Source organism: Heterocephalus glaber, unplaced genomic scaffold, assembly GCF_053883595.1.
Source record: "Heterocephalus glaber isolate CG9 unplaced genomic scaffold, H.glaber_assembly_v1.0 deba00001509, whole genome shotgun sequence".
NCBI lineage: Eukaryota > Metazoa > Chordata > Mammalia > Rodentia > Bathyergidae > Heterocephalus > Heterocephalus glaber.
In genome coordinates this window covers 17,818,460-17,844,629 of record NW_028258325.1, presented here as the reverse complement: position 1 = coordinate 17,844,629, position 26,170 = coordinate 17,818,460, and the positions used below count along the sequence as shown (strand labels likewise).

Sequence of the window (26,170 nt, the reverse complement as noted above, 5' to 3'; positions counted from 1 at the left end):
ATCTGGAGAAATTATTTATCGCCTAATCCTTTTCTTCATTTGTAAAATGGAAATCACTTATAATAACTTCTAAGGCTATTTTCAGAAAGAAGTAAGATAACATGAGATGGCATGAGAGACTATTCCTCTCAGGACTGTCTGTTCAGTTGTGTCCACCCCTCTTTCTTGGTATTAACATCTATTACAAGGTTGTGCTGGGTGTGTTTGCTTCAGGTTCTGCCTGTGTGAAGTAACTGCAAGAGGAGACACATCATTGGTCTTCTCAGTCTTCGGAGAGTGCATGGATGTCAGTATTTTAAATCCACTCGAAGTGCATTTGGAACCCACTCACTTTAATTGGCTGACCACTGTGGCAAATATTCCTTTTGTGAATCTATCATTTGCCAGGTAATCTCTCAAATGAACTGGACCGTGGATTTTTCAGAAGAAATTAAAGAAATTAACTATAAGTGCAATTATTTATAAAAGCATTGCTAATGAGACCACTGCTTCCAAGTAATGAAGCAGACATACTCCCCTCACCATCCTACTGAGCATAACAAAGAATACTGGGCATTGTATGTAAAACAAACATAAGAAGACATCTCTGAAAGAAAAAGAGGGGCAGGCACACTGGTAAGGGACCTTAGGACCTAAGGAATAACAAGGGGGTTAGGTACAGTGGGACCTTGGTTCATGAACTCAATTCTCTCCACAGTTCTGGCTGCAAACAAAACTGGAAGGGAACCAAATCAAATTTCCCCATAAGGTCAACATTAAACCCAACCACTGAATTTGATTCGGTTCTCATCCACCTCGATTTGCAACCAGAATCATGGAAAGAATCAAGTTTGTAAACCAAAGTACCACTGTACCAGATGTTCTCTACCTCATAAATCCTGATGTGTGCTAATGAAGCTAGGAATCTGGAAACACCAACTGGCACAGACACAACCCAACAAAACTAAAATAAAACTCTGGCCTCCCCTACTAGCAAATACTAAGTGGGGATCCTCTCAAGGTTGTTATAAGGAATTCCAGCACTCCTCCTGGGGTAGAACTGGAAAAGGCCAGGTAGGAAGCCAGAATTTTAATCCCTACCAACCAGAATTATCAGTCCAATGTCAGTTTAGCCCATGTGTGGAGCCTGCACTTCTACCCATCCATGGCAATTATGTTCCCATTTGCCAACCAGGTGGTGTCATCAGTGCCTAATGGAAAGTCTGATTTCTTACTGTCATCCAGGAGTAACAAGGCCACTCTTGCTGCTATCCACGGAGCCTACATGAGAGTTCAAACTCTGAACTCTATTCACAGGTAATGAGAGGCCTTGTCCAATTTAAGTGGCAATACAGACTGAGTGACGAACCCAGAAATCTACCATTACCTGGCAGGAAAATGTGTTACCCTTCTGTTCCTTTCCCCATCAGAGTAATGTCAAAAAAAAAAAAAAAAAGCTAAAAGGAGATTTAACAAGATTGACAATCATAGCACAAAAATGAACAGGTATCCATCAAAAATTACTTATTATACCAAAAACAAGGAAGATCTCAAACTAAATGAAAAAAGATAATCAAGAGATGCCAACAGTAACATGACAAGGATATTAACACTATCTAAGGTTTTAAAGCAGCTATGGTGAAAGTGGTTTAATGAGTGAAATAAGCATGATTCTAACAAATGAAAAAAATAGTCTCAATAAAAAGTTAGAATATATATGAAGAACAAAATGGAAAATTTATGACTGAAAGTATAATTATTAAAATAAAAACTCAAAAAGGGAATGGATGAGACTAATAAAATATTCAGTGAACCGGAAGGTTAAATTATTCAAGTTAACTAAAGTGAACAGGAAAGAGAAAGTAAACTAAGATAAAAAAATAAATTGAGTTTTAGGTACCTGTTGAGCTATAATAAAAGATCTAACCTTTAAGCCATTGGAGTCCTAGAGGAAGAAGAGTAAAGAAATGGGGTTTAAAAATTCTATGCACAGAAATAATGAATAAAAGCTTCTCCAGTTTATCAAAAGACATAAACCTATAAATTCAAGATGAATGGATCCTCAAATGGGAAAAAATGCAAACAAAATCCATGAAAACACACATTATAATAAACTTTTGAAACTCGAAGACAAAAAAGAAAGTTTTGAAAGTGACCAGAAAAACAATGCCTTTCCTTTAGGAGTAAAATGAGTCAAATAATAACTGGTTTCTCATCAGAAAATGATAGAAGCCAGAGTAGAAAGACATGCTATTTTTAGAAGTGTGGGAGAGAAAAAAAAGAACTTTCAACACAGAAATTTATGCCCAGCAAAAGTATCATTTAGGGAGGAATGAAATTTAATTATTGTTAAGATGAAAAAAAAAAAAACCTAAAGAATCTATTTATTCTCAGACCTGTCCCACATGAATGACTAAATTAAGTTACCAAAATATAAAGAATCCACAAAAAAGAAACCCTTAAGCATAAGAGGAAAAAAATAAGGAAAATATAGAAAAATGCAATAATCATTCCTCCTGGTCTTGAATTTCTAATATTTTGATAGTTGAAACAATAATTTATAGCAGTAGTTCTAAATGTATCCAGAATAAGATTTAAGATAATTGTAAACAAGGAGGGTAAGAGAAGCTAAATAGAATTATGGTTTTTATATTTCATTTGAACTTATAAAATAATGACACCAATAGATGGTGATAAAATATATACAACAAACACATGTATGTGATACATAGAAAACCCATTAAAAATATTACTTAGAGCTTTATAACATTTTGAGTATATCAAAAGAAAATAGAATTTGAAAAGAACTTTAAGTTAATCCACTGAAAAATTGAAAGAATAAACCAAAAATAAAAATTAAATGTCAGGCTTAACACGTCATTAATTATGTTGCATATAAATGATGTAACTTAACCAACTAAAATATAAATATTTGCAAAAAAATTATAAAATATGACCCAAGCATAAAAATAAATAAAATACAAACAATCAAAGCATGAATGCCTATATTACTACTGGATAAAGTAGCCTTTAGAGTCAAAACAATTACCAGAGTGGAATATTATATACTGATGAAAAGATAAACTCACCAGAAAGAAAAAAATCTTGAATACATATGCAGCAAACAGCAGAACTACAGAATGTGAGAGGTAGAAACTCATAGAACTAATATAAGAAATAGATATCTATCATTTTTAAATTTTTCAAACTTGTACTAGTAAATGCTTGCAGTAAATAATGATTACCTTCATTGTAGGAAATTGGTACATGAACATAACACACCTTAATTCTTTCCCCTTCCCTCTGCCCCCTATCAGTTTTCCAGCATCAGATATATTTATTTATAAGATTTTATAAAGTTAATTATCATATATACAGATTAAACACCAATCTAATAGACAAAACATGTATATAAAACACATAAGACAACTGTCATAAGTCAAGGTACACTTTTAGATACATTTTCTGTGCTGGATTACAATAACCTTTTTCTCTTTTTTTTCTATTAGCTGTCTTTTCTTTTATATTTTATATATTAAATTCTGCATATGAGAGAAACCATGTGACATTTAAGCTTGTGTGTCTGATTTACTCATTTAACATGGTCTCAAGACTCATCCATTTTTTTACAAGCAACTCAAGTTTATCCTTTTTATAGCAAAGTAGTACTTCATTGTATACAAATACCACATATTCTTTATCTACTCATTTGTTGATGGGAATACAGGCTGCTTCCAAGGTTTAGCTATTATACATTGTGCTGCTATAAACATGGGTATGCATACATCACTGTGGTATGACTTCTTTAACTCTTTTGGGAAGATACCTACAAGGGGAATAGCTGGGTCAAGCTGAATTTCAATTTTTAGTCTTTTGAGGAATCTTTGTACTGAATTTCACAGTGATTTTATCAGTTTATATTAAAACCAATAATGAAGAAAGGTTCTACTTTCCCTACAACCTCACCAGCATTTATTATTTTTCTGATTTCTTGATGGAAGCCATTTTATCTGGAGTGAGATGGAATCTCAGTATTGTTTTAATTTGCATTTTTCGAACGGCTAGCAATGTTGAATTTTTCTTATTATATTTATTGGTAGTTCTCTATCTGAAAAGTGTTTATTCACTTTTTGATTGAGTCTTTAAATTTGGGGGATCTAATTTTTTGTGAATTCTTCATATTGTAGACATTAACCTTTTCTCTGAGGAGTATCTGGCAACATTTCTTTCCCATTCTGTAAGTTGTTCCTTCTCTCTTAGTGGTTTCCTTTGCTGTGCAAAAGCTTTTCAACTTGATGTGATCCCATTTGTTGATTCTTGGTATTATTTCTTGTGTAACCAGGGTTTTGATCATAAAGCCTTTTCCTATACACATGTCTTCAAGAGTTTTACTTATTTTTTCTAGGGAAACAACACCCTTCACAACAGCATCAAGAAAGATAAAATACAGTAAGCAAAACACTGGTTTGCACGCATAATTCATTCCAGAAACATGCTTTTTGGATATCAAAGTAAACTTCCCCGTAAGAAATAATAGAAACTCAGATGATTTGTTCCACAATTCCAAAATATTCATATAAAATCTTTACAATATGGTAATATAATCCAAATAGGGCCGGGGATTTGGCTGAGTGGTGCTGCTCCCTGCCTTGCAAGCGCAAGGTCCTGAGTTCAATCCCCAGTACCAAAATGATAATAATAATAATAATAATTACAAAATATAAAGAAAAATAAATTAGCCTTCAGTTATCTTTGGAAACCTTCCTGGCTGGTGTGAGAGAGACAGGGGAGAGGAGGGTTATTGTGTGAGACAACTTTCACTCTCATTACCAGAATCGCTGATATCTACCGGATCAATAGAATCTTTTTCTTTTTGTGCAAATTTAATAAGGAATCCATGCAATGACACTTGCTTTTGCCTCCTTTTGAGGATTTCATGGAAATGTGACATTGCATCATTGTTAAACAAATTAATAGCTTGCACTTCTAAAGTTTTATTCCCGGTGGTGTTTTCTACAAAACTTTGTACTATTTCCCACATTTTATGCATTTCACTGATCTCATGTGAAGTGAGGGATTCCTCTGCCTTCTTTCTCCTCCTTCTCTACAGAGGATATCTCTTCCACAGTCTCTTGGTTTTGCTTGTGATGCAGACTCATCATCGATTCCTCAGTGGTCAGCTCCTAGCCACATTCCTCCACCTTCTCCTGAATATCATCCGCCTCATCCACCTCAAGTCCCATGGTCTTCCCCAAGTACACAACTTCATGGACAACTGGCAGCTCCTGTTCATTAGCAAGCCCCTCAAGTCATTTCCAAGAACACAATCAGGCCACAGTTTTCTCTAAACAGAATTGGGGGTTCTCTTAGTGACTTTATCCCAGGCATTATCAATGATCCCAAGACAGTTCACAATATAGAAATGATTTTTATAATCTCTCAGGGGTTAAGGATTGTTCTTTTAGTCATTTTGAAGCATCACTGAAATAACTGTTGTACAGTATACCCCTGCAAAGTCACGGTTCAGCGTTCATGGCCTCAGTCATTCATGGATTTTTCCTTAGAACCTAACCTAACTCATGGAAACCCCTTCAATTTCATGAAAACTGCAAATATCCTTCACAATTATTTTTTTGGCGGGAGGTTTCCAAGTAGCCAATCCGAGAAGGTTATTCAGTTCTCCTTGATGCTGATTGGCTGCTGCCCTGTAATCCATCTCCAGCAGATGCACCAGCATTCCCACCTGGTAACAGGCTGCTGTACTGAGTGTAGCTATCTTGAGTATTCTCCGTTTTGTTCTAGTTAAAGCCCTAAGATGCCACCAAAACACCCTGCACCATCTAAGGTTTTATTAATACTGTATTTTATTAAATTAAATTACATAACTGCAGAAGACATAGCATATTTAGGTTTTAAACTATAAAAATAAGCATCTTGTAGGCATTTTTCTAACCATATCTGAAATTTACTTCTTTAAAAATATTAATTTTATTGGTACATTTTAGGTATACAATATAATGACATTCATCATTGCAAATTTGTACCTTTACATAATCTTAGTTCTTATTTTTTCTCCATTCCCCTGCCCTCCCTTCAATCCCTTAACCCCTTCCTATTTACAACGACTTTCTTTCCATTTTTTTATTTTTTCATATTAATTTCATTCCTTTCTTTCCTTTCCCCAATCCCTCCCATTTCCCCTTTCCCTTTGGGCCTTTTCTTAGGAAGTACACATGTAAATACAGAATAGTTTCTCTGGTGTGAGAAATTGAAAGTGTAAATAAGGATCAAAAGGCATAACAGATACTGTGAAACAGGATGAAATTTGCTTTTTTTCACAATTCACGGGTGCTCTAGGAATATAACCCCTGTGAATTTCTGGGGTCCACTGTAAAGCTTTTCAGAGTTTGAAATGGCCTGCAGATCCACAAGCTAGAGGATTGGAGTGGAGCTGGGGGAAGGAACTTGACTTTAATGAACTCAGATTCCTCCAGTCAGTTGTCCTCAAAGCCTGGAGGATGAGCAGGAGCTTCACCCATAACCAGCAAGGCTCTGAGTGGCAGATTCTTTTCTAAAAGGTATTTCTTCACTGCAGAACCAAAGACCTTAGTGAACCACTCAACTAACAAGATACCAGTGACACAAGCTTTGCTGCTGGACCTCCACATAACATTTAACTGGTTTTCCTGCACTTTGCATTTCTGTAAGACTGTTGGATTCTTAGAATGACACACAAGCAGGGGCTTGGCTTTGAAAACCTTGCTTGCATTAGTACAATTCATAGGGTGAGACAGTTTTTATGGGGGTGTGACCCAGCATTGCACTGTCTTCTTCTGTAATATAGACCCTTTTTGGCATCTTTTTCCCAAAAAGCTCGGTCTCATCACCATTATAAACTTGCTCTGGCAGGTAACACTAAGAAACCATGAGCTTCTGGACCTTGGAGAGAGTGCTTCAGCTGCCTTAGTATTCAAACTCACAGTCTCTCCATGCCTTATAGCACTACGGAAGCCACTTCTCTTCTTAAAGTTATCAAATCATCCTCTGCTCACCTTAAAGCCTTCTTTGTTTTCTGTTGTTGTACCTGGCAATTTACTCTCAAGGTCAATGTACAACGCCTTTGCCTTCTCACAGGTGAACTTCTCAGTCACAGTATATCACCTGCTAGTTGCTTCTTGTTTATCCAAATCAGAAGCAACTTTTCTACATCTACTGGAATATGTGCCCATTGCTTTGATATTCTCATTACTCATTTTTCTGTATCTAGCCCCCTTATTTTTTCTTTCTTCTTTAATATTGTGCAAACATAGACTTCTTATACAATCTTGTAATTAGGGCCACTTGCATATCTCATTCATACTTCTAGATGATTTTCTTCTTGACTTCCACTGTAATCATCGCTTTCTTTTGTGTTTCTTTTTTCTGTATAGGGCCCTTTGTATTTGCTTGCATGGATGTTGACTACAGTACAATATTTAAAAACTCTTGTCATATACTGTATTTAATGTAACTGGTAATACAGCAGCAGAGGACATGGTCTATATCTGCAGGCACCCTGATCTAGAAGGAAGCAGCACTGCTGAGCTTACTCTTGGATGGAAAAGCAAAGGATTGTCCGTAAGTGCTTTGAAGTGACCAACAGTACACTAGAGCCAGTTGTGAGCATCTTCCATCTTTCAACGTTCTGAAAAATCAATGATTTCTGCCAAATACTGAGGCCTGAGACCGAGCATCTGAGACAATCATGTACACTCTTGCACTGAGAGAGAAAACCACTAGTTCAGCTGTGATGATGTGATGTTAGGCATCATATACTACTCATCTTGCAAGACATCATATGTTTATCAAGTTAAAGTTTATTAGAAATGTTTGCTTGTCTTGTAGAACACTTGCAGAACAAGTTATTTACAATCCAAGGTTTTAATGCACTTAGGAATTAATATAACTGAGGAAATGAGAGACCTCTAAAATAAAAATCATAGTAATCTGAAAAAAAGGAGATTAAAAAGGATATCAGAAAATGGGAAGGTATCCATTGTTCCTGGATATGCAGAACCAATATAGTGAAAATGGCCATACTTCCAAAACTGCCATATAGGTTTAATGCAGTCCCAATAAAAATACCAATTGCATTCTACATAGAACTGGAAAAAGAAATCCTGAAATCATATAGAATCAGAAGAGAACTAGAAGAGCAAAAGTAATTAAGGGCAACAAGGGCAAGGCAGGGAATATCACAGTCCTGTACAAGAAGCTATACTACAAAGCTACAGTGATAAAATCAGCATGATATTGGCAGGAAAACCAAACAAAAAAACCAAACTAGGATTGTGGATGAATGGAACAGAATAGAAGATACAGAAACAACTCCAGGTGCAGAAACAACTCATTTACAATAAATTTGAGAAAGGAGCCAAATCCCTTCACTGGAGGAAAGATGGTCTCCTTAACAACTGACTCTGGGAAAACTGGCTCTCCGTATGATGAAGAGTAAACCCACATCTATCCCTCACGCACTGAATTAAATTCAAAATGGATCAAAGATCTAAACATTAGTACAGAAACACCTATTATTATCATGGAGACCTCAATACCCCTCTCTCAACAGTTTATAGAAAACGTGAAAGGAATTAAACAAAAAGATACAGACGAATTCAACAAGATTATCCTCATTTTTACCATCAACAATACCATCAACCAACTCTAACATTTTTAGAACACACACTAGCAAAATATACAGCACTTTCAGGTTCCTGTGAACCACACACCAAGGTGAGTCCCATTCTAAGCCATAGAATAAACCTTAACAATTGTAACCAACTGTAATTACACAGAATATGTTTGTGATGATATTTTCTCACAGCAATAAAAAGCTGAACATAATATTCTTTGACCAGAGTAGGCTCAAGATAGAAACCATGGGAATAATTACACAAAAATCTTCAAACATTTGCAAACTAAATAGCATATTGGTAAATAATATATGAGGTCAAAAAAGCTCTCACAAATTGTACATTAAGCTGAAAGATAATGAAAATACAATGTATCAAAATTTGCGTTAAGAGGGAAATTTATAGAAACCGTGAGGTGGGGGGGGGAAAGGCTGTTTTAAATCAATAATCTAAGCTCCCTTATCAAGAACCTAGAAAAAGAAAATCAAAATTAAAAGATAAAGGAAATACACATAAGAAGAGAAATCAATGAACTTGAGAATAGAAAAACAACAGAAAACTCAAAAAAAAAAACCTAGAGCTTATTATTCTTTGCAAGAATCAATAAAACTAACAAACAGCTACCAAGACTGAGAAAGAAAAAAAAAGGAAAAGTACTCAAGTTACCAATTTCATATATAAAGCACAAGATACCACTACAAACCCTGAAGATATACTAAAAGGTAACAAAAATAGTATGAATAATTTTATACATATAAATTTGACAATTTAGGTGAAATAGACTTCCCCCTCCAAAATACAAAGTACTATTACTTATTTGGTAAGAAATAAACTATACTAGTCCTGTAACTACAAAAGATATTGAATCCAACTCTTTTGAAATTGAGTTCACAGGCCTTATATAAACAGCTAATATGGTTTATTTCATACAGAATTGAGCTAAAAAAGAAGATCTCACCAAATATTGCATTATATCTTTAGTACTCTAGAATATTCCATTTTGACAAATAATTTAAGTTTTTATCATTACTAGCTAAGAAATAAAGTCAACTAAGTATGCAAGACCAAATAGGAGCTGATTTCCAGATTTAGGCATATTATTTCAACTGTACCATGACCATGATCTGTACAAAATGAGCTTAATAAAATAAATCATGCTACTGTGATTCTATGAAAGAAGTTTAGGATAGGGATTCCTGGTTTAATTTTGGTATATTTATATCTAATTATCAGTCTTACCTTGGGCAATTACTTAAACTCCTTGAGTGAGTAATTGGAAAAAGTTGCATGAGATGATTTTATGGTCTTTTCCTTTTAGCTATAACATTATTTGATTCAAATTCAGTATGTTTCATCAGAACCTGATTAAGTAGAAAGGTGGCCAGGGTATCTTTGGCAAATTTGATTTTCTAATGATGGTCACACCAATATTAATCTCATAGCATATGCTCTGTTCACAAAATGATTTTGATAATTGTCTTTTGAGAAGTAGGGATTTGGTTCATCTACCTGAATCTGAGTCTGGCTTTGTAGCTGCTTCAAACACGAGAGAACATGGCAGAATTTATGCTTGCCTGACTCTGCTGCCTTCTCCCAGATTTAATCTGACCTGTAAGCATTGAATCAATATGTTGGAGATCAGGTAGAGACATCTCAGAAAGCTACGAAGAGATGGTTGGGTAGGCCCTGTAGCTCCCAGATGTTCTAGTCTTCCCAGCTTTAGCTCCCTATGTGTGTGGGAAATCCTGAGGCACCATGGAAACTGCAACTTCATGAAAAACCCGAGATCAAAACCTTAAAACTGAAATGTTCCTAAATTTTGAACATAGAGATCATGAGAGATAGTAAATGATTCCTGCTGTTTTAAGCTGGTAAACTTTCAGGTGATTTAGTACATAGCCACTACTTTGACAAAGGTCCCCATCAAGGGATTGGCAAAAAATCACTGGAAATGTAGCAAGATGGAGAAAATTATATTTACTAAAAGTCTTATAGCACTTGAGGGTGTGAATGTGAACCTATGTCCCACTGTCAGCCAAACCGTCTTAACAGCAACAACATCTGAGGAATGCTTATTGTGCATTGTTATAATACCAACAGTCTGGAAAATTGGGTGAGAGAGTAAAAATATTTGCTAATTTCACATCTAAGACCAATACGTTTGGTTGCATTCATTTCCCCTCACCTGCTGACCAAGTCTGTGAATTTCAAGTCTTAGGACAGCCAATGACAGAAAAGGATATGCTTCCTCTGTTAAATACAAGAACCTTGAGCTTTCACAGTCCTTGGGGATATGTTCCCACTACAATGGTCAGTGGTCTTTCCCTGTGCTAGGATTCCAATGAAAACTTCAGTTTTGGATCCAACTCATAATGGTGGCCTTGGCAGCAGCTAAGTAATAAAAGGATGTCTGTATTTTGACAGATAATATCAGTGTTCAAAACCATTCACTCCTATCTTTGCAATCAGCTTATAGAAACTTGCTTTTGCTATGTCACTGACTTGCAGTACCACTGTGTATGGGGCATGTGCTTTCCTATCCTGTCGCTAAACCTGTGGGCTGTGATCCCAAGAGAACATGATGTATTTCTTGTTGGACAGGAACTTTAAATAGGATTGCAAGGTACAGCCTAGACTCCTGCTCCTGCTCTTTGTTCTGAATATGACACATTCCAGTTAGAGGCTGATCCTTCAGGTTGGGAGTCTAAATTAGAAGAAGCTGAACCACAGCTGGAGGAGAACCTTACGTGGCCTGATGATTACAATATAAGCAAGAGTAAACCTTTGTTTTGCAAAGCACTGAGATTTTGGAGTTGGCACTCCATCAAAGCTATCCAACATGCACAGCTACAAGGACAATATTAGGAGGTACGGGAATCTAGAGGGTGGGGAAAATATGTCATCTAATTGTCTTTTGTAAGTGAGTATGTGGCTGGGTGGGCCTCACTGGCAGAACATTTGTCCAGCCTGTGTGAGGTCCCGGGTTCCAGCCCCAGCACAGCAATCAGTCAATTAATATATCAATCAATAAACAAAAATAAATAAATATTTAGAATGAATAAACATTAAAAGTAAAATGAATCAAGATTTCTTTTAAAAAGAATGTGTTTGAATACATATTAACAGGGAAGTTTGGTGTACATAAACCCAATACATTTTATTGGATAATGTAGTGGTGGAATACTTTTATAATATATATAAGTAATTTGCAAAGACAAACTTTGATCGGCTTGCACATACTATGTGAAAAACCAGTGGAGTGGCTTTAATATATTTTACAGATTTCACAACACATTTTAGGGGCTATGCAATAAATAACTTCAGAAAATACTTGGTTAATTTGCTTTGTGTTGATAAAAAGGCTGTTATTCATAAAGCCTGATTTCAAGAAAGAGAATCTCATATCATACTAGACTGGACAAGTAGTATTAACTATTATTATTATATATAAATAAATGTGCCTTATGTATATGTATGTGCATGTATGAAATGTATGTGTGTGTGCACGTTGTGTGTACATCGTAGAGGAGGAGGGCGCAGATAAATTGACTCCTGTAACTGAAAATATAATTTAAAGAATTCCTGGGTGCCAGATATCCAACAATATTATCAATCTCTCCTCTCCTGCTCCCTTTCTCTCTCCTCTCTTCACTGCTCTCTCTTTCCTCTCTTCTTTTCTTATGTTTATCTTGCCTTTTCTTCATTTCTTTCTATCCCTATACTCTGACTGTCTTGCTTTATCTCCACTTTTAGAGCTAGGGATGAGAGCCATATTCAGAAGCCAGTGAGATTGAGACTGAGATTGAGAAGCTGTGTAAAGGAACATCAAGGTACTTTTATCAGAAGAGGGATGGATTCTAAGCAGTAAAATTTTTAAAACTCGATTGTAGGACTAAATCCCTAAAGCGCATGCTCACGATAGCTCAGAAGATTGATAAATTGCAAGATTAAGAAGAGTTAAATATAGGGCATTTGTTTTTCTTAAATTTTCACTTCTATTGGCACATGTTTGCAGAGCACAATAATTACATTCATCATGGGAGTTAGTATATACAAAACACATCTTAATTCATTTTATGTCCCCCTTTCCACCCCTCCATCTTCCCTCCATATCTTGTTTCACTTCTCAACTGAGAAGATCTACCTCCTTGTTTTCTATCACCTATCTTTTATTAAGCTCTTTAATTTATTTATACTTTGGTTTTCTCATGTAAACTGAAAGCATGTGATATTTAAGCACATGTGTATGATTTATTTCACTTAACATTATTTGCTCAAGGTCCATCTATTTTCCTACAAATGACTGAAGTTTATCCTTCTTATGACAGAGTAGTACTGCACTATATATAAACACCACATTTCCTTTATCTATTCATCTGTTGATAGACATATAGACTGCTTCCAAGATTTAGTTATTATGAATTAAGCTGCTATAAATATGGGTACACATGTGTCACTGTAATATTATGTCTTTAACTCTTTAGGAAAGATACCTAGAAAGGGAACACTGGTAGAATAGAATTTCTATTTTTAGGTTTTGAGGAATCTCCATACTGATTCCATAGTGATTGTACTGGTTTACATTCCCACCAGCAATGTAGAAGGGTTCCTTTTTCCCCTCAGGCTCATGAGTATTTGTTATTATTTTTTGATAGCCATTCTAATATTGTCAAAATGGCCATACTTCAAAAACTATTATATATTACACATTATATTAGAGGATTATTATGTAGACTATACGAGGAACTCAAAAAAAAGTAGACTCTTCAAAATAAAGGACCCAGGGCCAGGGATTTAGCTCAGTGGTTCTGCAGCCTGCCTTGCAAGCACAAGGACCCAAGTTCAATCACTGGTACCAAAAAAAAAAAAAAAAAAAAAAAAGGATATAGAAAACAAAATAAAGGACCCAATAAAAAAATGGGCAACTGAGCAACTGAAATAATTGACACATCTCAGCAGAAGGTACACAAGTTCAAACAATGCACAAAGCATTTGTTTTACCGAGTGAATTACACCAACTTGGGGCTGAGGTGACTCATTCACCCCTATAAAGAAGAGGAACGGGAGGCCTCCATCACCCCATTCACAGTTTTCAGGAACTCTGAAAAAGGAACTTTAAACAACTATTTAAAATTGCCAGTTTGAAGAAGGTCCTGTATGAACTTATCAGCTTGGAGGGAAGCAAGCACAGCTCAGAACTTGGTATGGCATTATCTATAGAGCTGTGAGTTTCAAACAGACCACAGGGCCTTGTCATTCCCTTGAAGTGGGAAGGATTAGAGAGCTATCAGAAAAACACATCAGCAGGTCAGGAACCTTCTCCCACTTGCTCTCTTCTGGTAATACTTTGTGTGCACGAATTAGTGCCTTTCTCTTTATTTAAAAAATAAAATCAAATATGTAAAAAAACTTTTTAAATAGGGTCTCCCAGGTGTCTGTTGCAGCCTCAAGCCCCTTTCTTTCTTCTATTGTTCTCTTAATTGTTACTTCATAACAATTAGTTGAGTATTCATATGCAAATATATGTAAATGGGGGCTCAATGTAAAGATTCTCACTAGTAGTTAATTTCTACTTTTGAGTCTACTGATAAGATCTGCAAAACTGCTTTTTTGTGCCCTACTCCCTGGGGCATAAAAAAGAAAGGGTGGCATGAAAGCCACCTAAATATCTCAAAATGTACTGCCATTGTTAGGATCATTCTTCAACTTGGAAAGTGCTTTTTAATTGTTTTCTCCATTGTTTGCCTTATTCTGTCTCATAGAGAATGTAATGATGAAGCTTCCAGTATTTTCATTGACTAGATTTGTTATACAGGATCCACAGAGGCATTTTGAGTATTAGAATCAAAATAAGAATAGGCTGGAAAAGAAAAGGAATGATCAACATAAAAGTAAATAGAATTTGATCAATTCTTTAATTGAAATTGTTGCTTCAAAGCATCACAAAATAACTATTAAATATCAGGAGAAGAGGGAGATCTGATGATAAATTATTTTTGAAGCTTCTATGCTCCATTAGATCATTTTTGCAATGGATGAGATAATTCAAATCTAACAATTATAACTTTCCTTGATATAGTAATGATATCTGTTATTACTTTGATATTCTACCATTAAGAGCCATTTTCTATCCCCTTGGATCTGAGCTTGCTCAAAATAATTTGCCTGACCAATGAATTCAGAGGAAGTGGCTTTCTGAGATACGTGAGGCCAGGTCAGATGGAGTCTTGCAGCTTTCACTGGGCATAAAGAACACTCACTTACTCCAGGAATTCAATTGCGCTACTGCAAGGAAGTGCAAGCAGCCTCCAGACAGGGCCTCATGGATCACATTCCAAGTTACCCTGCCAGAAGATTAGGCAAAGCGCTCAGACAACATTTAGTACCAAGTAGCTAGCCATGCTAGTGTGCCATCTTGGAAAAGCTTCCTTTCCTTCCAGCTATTCTGCCCTAACTACCACTGCAGGGACCAGCAAGGAGACACTTGGCTAAGCAACTGTTCAATTCCTTATCCACCAAATCTTACTCCAAATAAATTGTTTTAGGACACAAAGTTTTGGAATATTTTGCATGTATCAACAGGTAATGAAGACACTGTATATGGATTGAAATAAACACACAACAAATCAGATAGCTTTGTGAAAGTGGTCATAATACATGTAAAAACTTCCTTTGCAGACCTAAATACAATCTATTCATGGATAGTTTAAACACAAGAAACAAATAAATCCAATGCAAGAAAAGCATTTAACTGGTAAGGTTCCTTTCTTCACATTTTATATTTGTCTCTTCCCATCCTTGTTCCCAGAGGAAGGCCTGCAGGAGAGGAAGGAGCATATTGCTGAGGATGAATGTGCTGGCCGAGACTCTAACGTCCTCTACACAACCTACAGATGCCTCAGTGACTAATCTTCATCTGTAGATAATTCAGAATCAGGGCAGATCCCTTGGATTTGAAAATGGGAACTAAAACTCATCCATCTTCTCCTGATGGCTAAACAGGCTATTATTAGCAGGCCAGATGATTTAATAGGCCAGGGATGGAAAGGCACATGTTGATAATTAAACACTCCAGAGTTCCATTCCAAAGCAAGTGTCCTTTAATGTGCCTAAGGTTTGTTTGCTTTTAAAACACTTCTCCACTTTCATGTCTCTGGAATGTGTTCATGCATCACCATCAACTTTTTTCATGAATAGAGATGTTTGTCAAATCAATGCTCAAGTTTTGGGGTGACACGTTACACAGAATTACCTGCTCTGAACCAGCTTTGTAAATTCATAAATGTATGAACTCTAAAGAGAAACTTAACTACCCCTCTAGCAAATATGAATCAAGGTCTCACTGACTGTGATAGAGTAACACAAGAAATGTGTTTTGACCCTGGCTCTGTCCTGTGACTGTTTGACCTTGAATAAGTCAAAACATTAACTACGAGTTTAAAATTCATTTTCCTTCAAAACTCATGTTAAGACCCTAATTACTAATGTGATGATATTTAGAAGTGGGGCCTAAATGAAATAAATGAGTGTCTCTCTCTCCTTCTCACTCTCTCAGAAATCAGAAAGAAGATCCTCCCAGACAACTTATCTGCTGGTACCTTGACCTTGGACTTCCAGGTATCTATACTGAGAAATAGTTCAAGCCAGCCTTTGGATGGTATCCCATCACACCAGTGCAAACATAGAACATTTGTGGTGCCTTAGTGTGATTCTTAAGTTCCCTCAAGGACCAAGGTTTGTTTATTTTACAGAGTTCATTGTCTAACCAAATGCTCTCTCAACTATAAATTGACTTAAAGTGGTGGAATTAATAGGAAATAGATCTTTGTTTTGCTTTGTTTTAGGCATATGCATCTATTTTCTTGGCCCTCTATATTTATCATAGTACTTAGCATCTTTTAAAAAATACTGTTATTTTTATAATAACAAGTGTTTATTTTAATCACAACTATGTGCCAATCACATCCTTCAAAGATTTACAAGTGTCATTTAATGCATTTGTTTCAACAGTGCACTGAGGTAAGATATGACCAGCCCTGCTTTACAGATGAGATGGTTGGGTCTCTGAAAGGCTTCCTATTATGCTCAAGAGAGTGGAACTCAGATGGATATCTGGTTCCGTCTGAGGCCAGACCCCATCCACTTTTAGCCACTTGTCATACAACTGTTTATTTTAATGTCTACATTCAGTCTGAAGACCAGCAGGGGACTTTTAAAGCAAAGATTTAAAAAATATATATACACAGTAAGACCAGAAACAATGTGAAATGGAAGACTGCAAAGGCGGCACGCTCAATGAGCAGGGCTGTTCTGCATGGGATGATGCTTGCATTGATCTCTTGGGTGATTTTTTTTTTCCTTTCTCAGTACAGAATAGGCTTTGGGGGAGAATTCAATTGGAGTATAGGGAAAAGAAATAAAACAATTTTCCAGAAAAATATTCTCCCTGCTCTTTTGAGGGTAGGCTGCTAGTCGTTATTTGCTCCACAGCATTTTGGTCCTTTTAGGGAAAGGACATCTTTTTTTCAGCTAGAGAACTGGCATTGGACATTGCAGGCTGGGTCCTTTCCTGTTTCTGGCATTGCAAGCCCAGATTACCTGTTGACAATACATTTACCACAATGACTTCTCAGTTAAATAAATGGAGAGCAAATCCATACCCATTCTTCACGAGGATATGACAGTTAGGGTCCAAGTGCAAGTGGAGTGAGCCTTCATACTCTTCTCTGCACAGAGCCTGCCATGATCTAGTTTATGTCCCTTTCCCAAATGCGTATATGTAAATCTTTGCCCATAGTGAGATGTAATTAAGATGAAAGGCCTTTGGGAGGTGGCCAAATGGGATTGAATGGGATTTGTGTCCTTATAAAACAGGTCTGAGAGAGATTACTCTCAACTTGAAGGTAAAGTATATCTTTCAGTAACAGGAATTTGTAGATGCTTTTTACTCTCACTCTGCCTCAACTTTCTTACTGTTCATCCCCCTAGCCCCACTTCTAATAATCCAGTAATCTCACAATTACATATTTGGGAAAATGTAGCTCAGTGTATGATAATATGTGAACTAGTAAGGCAGTGACAGGGCTGCAGAGTTGTTCTCACACTTTGGAAACATGCTGATCATGCTGCCTTGTTTTACATAACTCCAACACCAACCCTGTACCTCAGTTGGCTTCTCTTCTGTGCTAATTTACCCCTTAATTATTTCCTTTACCAAGTGTTCTAACTCTCATTTACCTTTGGTTATTAAAATGGCTCTTTCTTCAGCCAACATTCTTCTGTGTTCCCAAACTAGTATCATTAGCATCACTTAATAGCTCCTAAGAAATGCAATCTTTCAGGCCTCATCCCAGGCCTACTAATTCAGAAACTTCCATAGTTTAGTCCAATAATCTGTGTTCATGCAATCCCTTCAGGTCCTTCTGAGATACACTAAATTTTAAGAGCCGGTAGACAAGGTATCACAGGAATTTGAATCCTGACATATAATGGGAAATTCTAGAAATTAAAACAAAACAAAAATACTAGCAATGTAGTTTGAGCTCTTGAAAATCATGAGTGCTTTAGCTATAAAGTGATTTATGTTTATTTCCTTGGGCTACTATAGGAAAGAACCAGAAAAGGGGATGTTTAAGGAACACAAATGTATTGCCTCACAATTCCGCAGGCTGGAAATACAAAACTGAGGTGTTGGCAGGTTTGAGTCCTACTGAAGGCTGTGAGGGAGAATCTGTCCCACGCCTCTCTTGACACCTGGTCTTTGCTGTCAATCTTCAGTAGACCTTGATTTTGGCAGGCTTCCATCTGTACTGGACTTCTCCCTATATCTGTGTCTGAATTCTCCTTCACATGAGGATTTCAGTCACATTGGATTAGGCACCATCCAAATGGCCTCATGCTCACTTCATCACTTCCATAAAGGTACTGTTTGCAAACAAGGCCATTTTCTGAGGTGCTGGGGGATAGCATTCCAAAATATGTGGGGAGGAAGAAATTTGACAGATAATCTGATTAAATTTCCAATGATGAATGTCATCATATTGTATACCTAAAATGTACCAATAAAATAAAATTTTAAAAAGATCTTCAGAAAAAAAAAATCTGTGCCCTCTACTTTTATCTACTCTTCCAGAGAGGCAGTAGTGACTGCTATTCAATAGCTAGAAGGTAGTGAGACAAAGAGGGAAAAATAGCAGATTACTCAATTACTATTTTGCTAAAAGACCAGGAGCTCAGCTCATAGGAGACTTCAAATGCCACTGTATTAGTCAGCCTGGTTTGCTATAACAAAATGCTACAGACAAGTGGCTTACATAACAGAAGTGTATGTCCTGACAGCTCTGAAAGCAGAGACTCTGAAATTAGGGTGTCAGTGTGTCACTTTCCGAGGAAGGCTCTATCCTTGGGTTGTAGACAGCTGCTTTTTTACCACATGTGCACATGACTTCCCTAGTGCAAGTACAGAAGAGCAAGCTCTGTTGCTTATCTTCTCATGAAGCTTCTAATCCCACTCTCAGGATCTGATTTAACCTTAATCGCCCTCCAAAGGCTCCCTCTCCAAATACCATTACTTTGGGAGTTAGGGATCCAAAGTAAGAATTTAGGCGATGGAGAATGAAAACATTCACCCCCTAACTCTCACCCAAAGAGATTGTGATTCTTTTCATCTAGAGTTGAGCCGATCTGTCTGACCTTTTAAATTTTCACAAGTAACTGGGATGCATAGGTAGTTGTTCACACCATTGTCCTGCACCCATATATCTGGAAAAGTCTAGTAATTTTGGACTGCTAGTTAACAAAGAAGATGACAGGCAACCTAACAAAAGCTATAACGTCTTACTTTACCATTCTAAAGCCTGAAGGGGAGTCACCCACCTCTAAATATCCATAGAGCAACTGTTTATTAAGTCTTTAACAAGTATAAGCTGATTGCTCACCTAGAATATTGCATTCTTTAGTTCAACCCGTTTGCTTCAACAACCATAAAATAAAAAATCAATGCATGCACTTATTAATTCTCCTCTGTTACAGAGAAATGAAAGGAACACATTTAGAAATTTTGTAGCATCTAAACTCAAAGTCTAGAGTTTGAGTTCTGGGTTAGCCAGCTAATAGAATCCAGCCTTTCTTTAGCAATTTGTTTCTCTATTCTCTCTTAATCTCTAATTTTATAATCTAGAGGCTAAGTAAAACAACTGCAATGGTACAGACCACTTAGTAGGGCAAAGATTATTCTAGTATTGCCGTTAGTTGTACTAGGATTACAAAGGGATCAAAAGGAATTTCCTTCCTACGTAGCCTAATTATGAATAGAAGATTAGGGTAGGCATTCTGAGACCCCTACCCTCTTCTCTGCTTTGATCCCTTGGCATTTTGTTGTATGATTAAAAAAATAGTGTTTGGAAAGTCAGGATCTCAGGAAATATACAATAAATAAAATGATTTGAAACTGACAGCTTCCCCTCCCCAACCCCCTTGCCACCAAATCAGAGTAAAACTACTCAGAGGCTGCTAAGTTCTGCAAAATAACAGTTTCCTATCTGTCCAGCCATTACAAGATTTTTCTATTAAGCTCAGCACACCCTGATTTGTATGGAGAGATAAATTCCACCCCCAGCATTTCTTTAATAATCCTTTTATATTTTCATCTTATCTCTCCTCTTGCTGCTATTGTTTGATAGTGCCACTTAAACAGGTCTTTCCACAAGGTTACTCAAATTAAACATTAGCTAGCTCAAAAAGTAGCTACAGAAAACTACTGACGGTATCTAGCCAGATAAACAGCCACACACCAAACTTTTGAGATTTCTTTATTACCACTTTGATTATCTCAAGGGAATGGCTTTTTAAAGACCACAAGACTTGCTTTCTTTTGTATTCTCAAATATTAGGACCTCTGGTGCCAAAGGACCATGTTGCATTGATAATGGGCTAGGTTCTATTTCACTTTGCTGAGAGCAAATTTGCTGCTTATCTGTTCTGTATCTAGGTTCAAGAGATTGAAACCCTACACTTAAAGATTCATTCCTTTTAATTAAAAATGGCATAAAAGGAAAAATAATTCTTCATGGATTATTCTTCAGGGAAGAAAAAACCAAACAAATCCCAAACCCAAGCAAACACCCCAAACCACCCAGACCAAAATAAATAAATAAATAAATAAACAAATAAATAAATAAATAAATAAAGTTTCTTGGATAACATCTTGATGAGATGTTTATCAAAAATGACTCTTGTAGGAAATGCAGATAATCTGAGTACCAGATACCTAAACTGTGGGGGACTGGACATTGCAAAGGGAAGATAATTCCCCCAAAAAGGACTATTACAGGCAAAGATATCACAGGCAACCTTTGTCTGCTTCTTATTTAACCAAAGGCAGACCAGGGGTAGGAAGCCCTGTCCTAAGGAAGCATACTCTCTGTTCAGCTCTTATATTTTAGTGGACTGAGTACAAACTTTAGGTTCAAACATACTTCTAGCATCATTACTTTATGAAATTCACATGATTTGGAACACTGAACTTAACACTATCAGTAAAAAGTTCATAATAATATATATCTAAAAGCATGGCTGGGAAGATGAAATAAAATACTATTCATAAGAGTCTGTTTCACATGGAGACCAAGTAAATACTAGTCCACAGGTAGTGCTGGAATCTCCCCTTGGCTTCTTATACTCTTTGGGGTTGTTTTTTTGTTTTGTTTTGTTTTGTTTTGTTTTTTCCTTTTGCTTTGCTGTAATAACATGTAAAAAAAAGGATCTATCTCTTTGGCATCACAAAATCAACAGTGTAAGTCACTGTATAGGTGATAGCTGAACAGGTACTCTGCCTGTTTTCTTGTCTTGTTTTCTCTCTAACCCCTCAAAGGTAACAAGAAGTTGCTTGGGGTGGTTTTTGTACACACAGAGAACTGTCGTTTTCAACAATAGCTGTTTTAATATCTAAAAGATATTAGGGATTCCGCATTTGAATTTTCTGAAATATACATACATGTACAGCACCCAGAGTGCCCTAGAAAACTCATTAGAAGAAAAACAACTTAGATGTTACTGCATTATATAATATAGAATAATATATAGTATCATTGATATAGAATATAACAAGTCAGTATATCATAGACTATATAGTATGTATAATTTATTCTAGGATAGTATTATACAGTTACCATTACATTATTGTTTAATATTTCATTTTTATATAGTAAATATAAGCATATTAATCTGCATTTGCTATAGATTCCTCTGTAATAAATAGTGAGGAGATTTCCCCAATTAGGTGGTAGGAGAAAGTGCATAATCAATACTGACAACCTATTTATTAGTAATTGGTTTTTAAGTAATGTAGAATTCAGAGAAAATAAAGGAGTGTGTGTGTGTGTGTGTGTGTGTAGTGTGCACGCATGTGTGTGTGTATAAGTAAGGGCAAACAGGAGAAAAGAAATTAGGAAAAGAAGACAGCAAATGCTGAAGGCTTCCAGTTGCTCGGGATCAATCCACACGCTGCCCGAAACCCTCCAGGGTAGCCTGCCTAGGTGAGAGCAGAGAGTATTCCTTTTTATCTTTCAATCACCGCCTTTGTAGGTATAAAATAAGAATATTGATCACTGGAAGGTGATAATGGCTTTTCAGTCAAAATGTTATTTGTTGTTAGAATTCATTTCCCTGTGGCTTGATTTTTATGTCTCTCTCCCCAGGTGTTCAATCTTCTGCACACGTGATCGGTGTGTGGGCAAACCCAGGAGTCGTGATACTGGGACATTCCTGGCAGAAGCCCAGGCTGGTCAGAGGATTCCCTGCTGAGACTCACTCTGCCTCCCTGCAACTCCTGCTTTCCACCAGACTGTGAATTGCTAGAGCATACTTTTCTCCCTGAAGCACACCCACGTGATAATACAGAGGTCTGTGTAGAGGAGGGGGGATTAGATGAACAAAACAACTTTAAAAATATGAAGTACTGTAAGAAGACTGAAAACAGTTTTGAACAAGGAAATGACCAAATGATACAATGATGTCCAGGGTGCGAGAAAGGGCAGTGTCGTTCTCACTCAGGGACAGGGGTGTAGGGCCTGAGATGGCCTCAGTTACGTGAAGTAGAAGGGTGATACGTCCAGGAACAAAAAATAGCATCAAAGATAGAAGGATAAGTATGTGAAGAGAAGATGGAGATGCAAAAAATTATAAAAGTCATTTAAATGGTACATGAAATACCAAAACAAATTAAAATTTAAAGATGCAGTATGAAGTATAAAGAGGAAAATATAGCAAGCTAAAATGATTCCTGACTGAGAATACCTGGCTTAGGGATTCTTTTACAGGACAACAGGAAGGTAAAGAGAGATGGAAATCTTAGAAATATAGTTGAGGAGTATGAAAATATAAAACTAGAAATTTAACTTTTTGATCATATGATTGAAAGAAGAGAAATGGATTGGGGGAAAAAGAAGAATTAAACAATGTTATGTACAGGTATAAATTTCCCATGATGAATGTGATCACTATGTATATCTCAAATGTACCAGTATAATTAACAGAACAAGAAAAAGAAAAGGATACACATACATGGAGATGGGAGCATATTTTAAGAAATAAGGGCTAATTTACTAGATCAGAGAATAACGAAAGCCCTCTAGCTGAAAAACCTCAAAATGAAAGTTGTTTGTAGGTGCTGAAGACTTAAATAAGAGAATCTATGCCTAGACAATTTATGGTGAATGCTAAGAATAAAAATGGCAAAAAAGTTAAAATTTCCCAAACAAAAAAGCAGGTCATTTAATATTAAAGTTCTCTACTGCAATTTGAGGAAAACTAATAGGGTAATATTTTCACAGTACTGAAAAACAAAAACATCAAATGAAATTTTTAATAAGGTAAAGCATTTTCTAAATATAAATAAAGCTATTTTAAGTCCTCATAGGATTTACCCCATACAATCCTCTTTGAAAATATTCTCATAGAAACTTCTGAGGAAAGAAGAGAAATACAGTGGTATCTTGGTTCACGAACTTGATTTTTTCTACAATTTTGGAAAAAATGGCCATGTTGTTTGTGTGGGAAAGATGTCCATAGTCATGTTTGTCACCTGATGTGGAGTTTGCAAACAAAACCAAAATTTTGTCAAAAGCTTCTGTTTGCAAACCAAATTGTTTGCAATACCTCTACAAAAATACAGCTAAACATATGTGTGGGGATGAACATGACATATACATGAAATATGTACATGAGGTGAGGAATGAATAAATAGTTCAGTCAAGTTTATTGCCTAAAGAAGCAAAAACAGCATATATATTGTTTATAGAAATGAAGGCAGTAAATGCCTGGGGATATTGAGGATAATAATGTCAATTATAGCCATGCATAGCTTGACCACAGGAATATTTTCTGAGAAATGTGTCATTAGGCTATTTTTGTCACTGTGTGAACATAGTAGAAGAGAACTTATATAAGCCTTGATGGTATAGGTAAATCACTTGCCTCCTGGTGCATTCAAGGGGCTGGTAAACAGATGTCTGAGGCTGCTGCCTGAGAAACACAACATAAACTTTTGTATAAGTAGGAGTACACTCTCAAATAATGAGAAAAGTATGATAAACATCTAAAATCATAACACAGTTGTTCGTTATCATTATTAAATACTACATAGTACATATAATTACTTGTGCTATTCATTGATATGTGGTAGCACAGTACTCTTGCATACACCAGTATCCCCACAAATGCATGAGTAATGTACATCAAAGTTATGATAGCCATGACATTAGGCAATAGAAATGTTTCAGCTCCTCTGTAATTTTATGGTGTCTTTTATGTGTATGTGGTCTGTCATTGACAGAAATGTCACTATGTAGTGCATGCCCATATTATGTATGTATAGGAGAAGATGGTGTCATTAATAATTTTAAAATGGTATGTTAATAGACATTTATAAGTTGAATGTAATTAACTGCAGGCTAAAAATAGAATATATAGAGAGAAGAAATCATAATAGAAATTGTAACGTAACAGGCTTTGGATTGAATGATAATGCAAAAACATTTCTAAGGGGAAAGTTAACAAGCATTCAACTTAAAATGTTAGACCAAGCAAACAGAGAAAGACAATAAGGTAAGAAGAGAGTTCTTTATGATCTTAGTTGGAACTGAGAACAGTGTGGGCAGGTGCTGTCCTCTGTGAAGCCAGGGACCCTAGTCTGTTCTATTCACAGCTGGGTCTGAGTGCCTAGGACAGCGTCAATGACAGGATTGCAAACAATATGTAAAAAATGAAAGAATAAATAAACCCCAACAACATGCAGAGAATGTTATCAAAAATGTAGTTTGTTAAAAAGATTAATATGATGAAGGTATCTTTGGCAAGACTGATCTAGGAGGAAAGTAGTAAAAGAAAATGTACAAAGCAACAGGATATTGAATACATAACATTTAATAAATATATGTACACAGAGGTTTGGAAAATAAAAAAAAATTATCATAACAACTATTTCTAATACTTTTGAAACCCAGAAGAAGAGAGAGATTTGTATAAAAGTACAAAAAGCCAGAACTGGAACAAGAAGAATAAAAACCTGAATAAAACAATAACCATTAGAGAAATTGAAATGTTAATTTTAGGCTCTCCTCAAAGATGTTTTATTTTTAATAGTTTTGTAGCTGACTTCTCCCATACTTTCAAGGGATATATGGCTCCTACCTTACAAAAGACTTTTCCAAAAACCAAAGAAATAGAGAAGATATGGAAATTTTGATGAGGCTGGTATAAACTGGATAAATAATATGCAGAATAAGACATTTTTAGGTCCATTTTACAACCACATAAATGACTAATAAGGCAACTTTTCTGTATTTGTTGCAGTGTTTATTTTCTTTTTCAATAAACTTTATTGTGTATACTTAAGTTATACAACATGTTATGAAATAAATATGGTCAGTGAAATGGTTACTATAGTCAAATAAATTACCATTCTCATCATCTCTCATAGTTACCCCTCGGAAGGGGGGAGCCCAGTTAGCGTCCACTCACTTAGGAAAAATCTCAAATACAGCACAATGTTATAACTTTAGTCCTTGTGTTATATATTAGACATCTAGACTTGTTTCTCCTATGTTTTTGCTACTATCTATCCTCTAACCTACACATCCCCATTTCCTCCCCTCTTCCCCACGGTAACCACTGTTTTATTCATTCTTTATTTCTGTGTATTTGACCTTTTTAGACGTCATATCCAAGTGAGATCCTGCAATGTCTTTTTGAAGTTTCTGGCCTGGCAAAGTAGCAGGTCCCCATGCAATGTGGTATAGCAGCTTTGAGAGTGCAGTAGATGTTTTCATGGCGATGACAGGATTGTCACCAGAACCGTGTGGCCTTTGTAAACTCCCATATATTTGAAGCCTCAGACACTTCTCCACAGAGCTAGAGCCGGTACGTAAGAAGATGAATGATGATACTTAGGAACCAAGAAGATGATCCTAGTGGCCGTCTGTGAGACATTTTCTGGGGCCTTTTCAGAAATGGCTGGTGAA

General features: G+C 36.1%; 1 long non-coding RNA gene across 1 annotated transcript in view; it reads right to left on the bottom strand.

The window, feature by feature from the left end:
- LOC147825078 (uncharacterized) overlaps positions 1-26,170 on the bottom strand; it is a 102,178-nt gene that overhangs the window by 55,069 nt on the left and 20,939 nt on the right. The window lies entirely within an intron of this gene.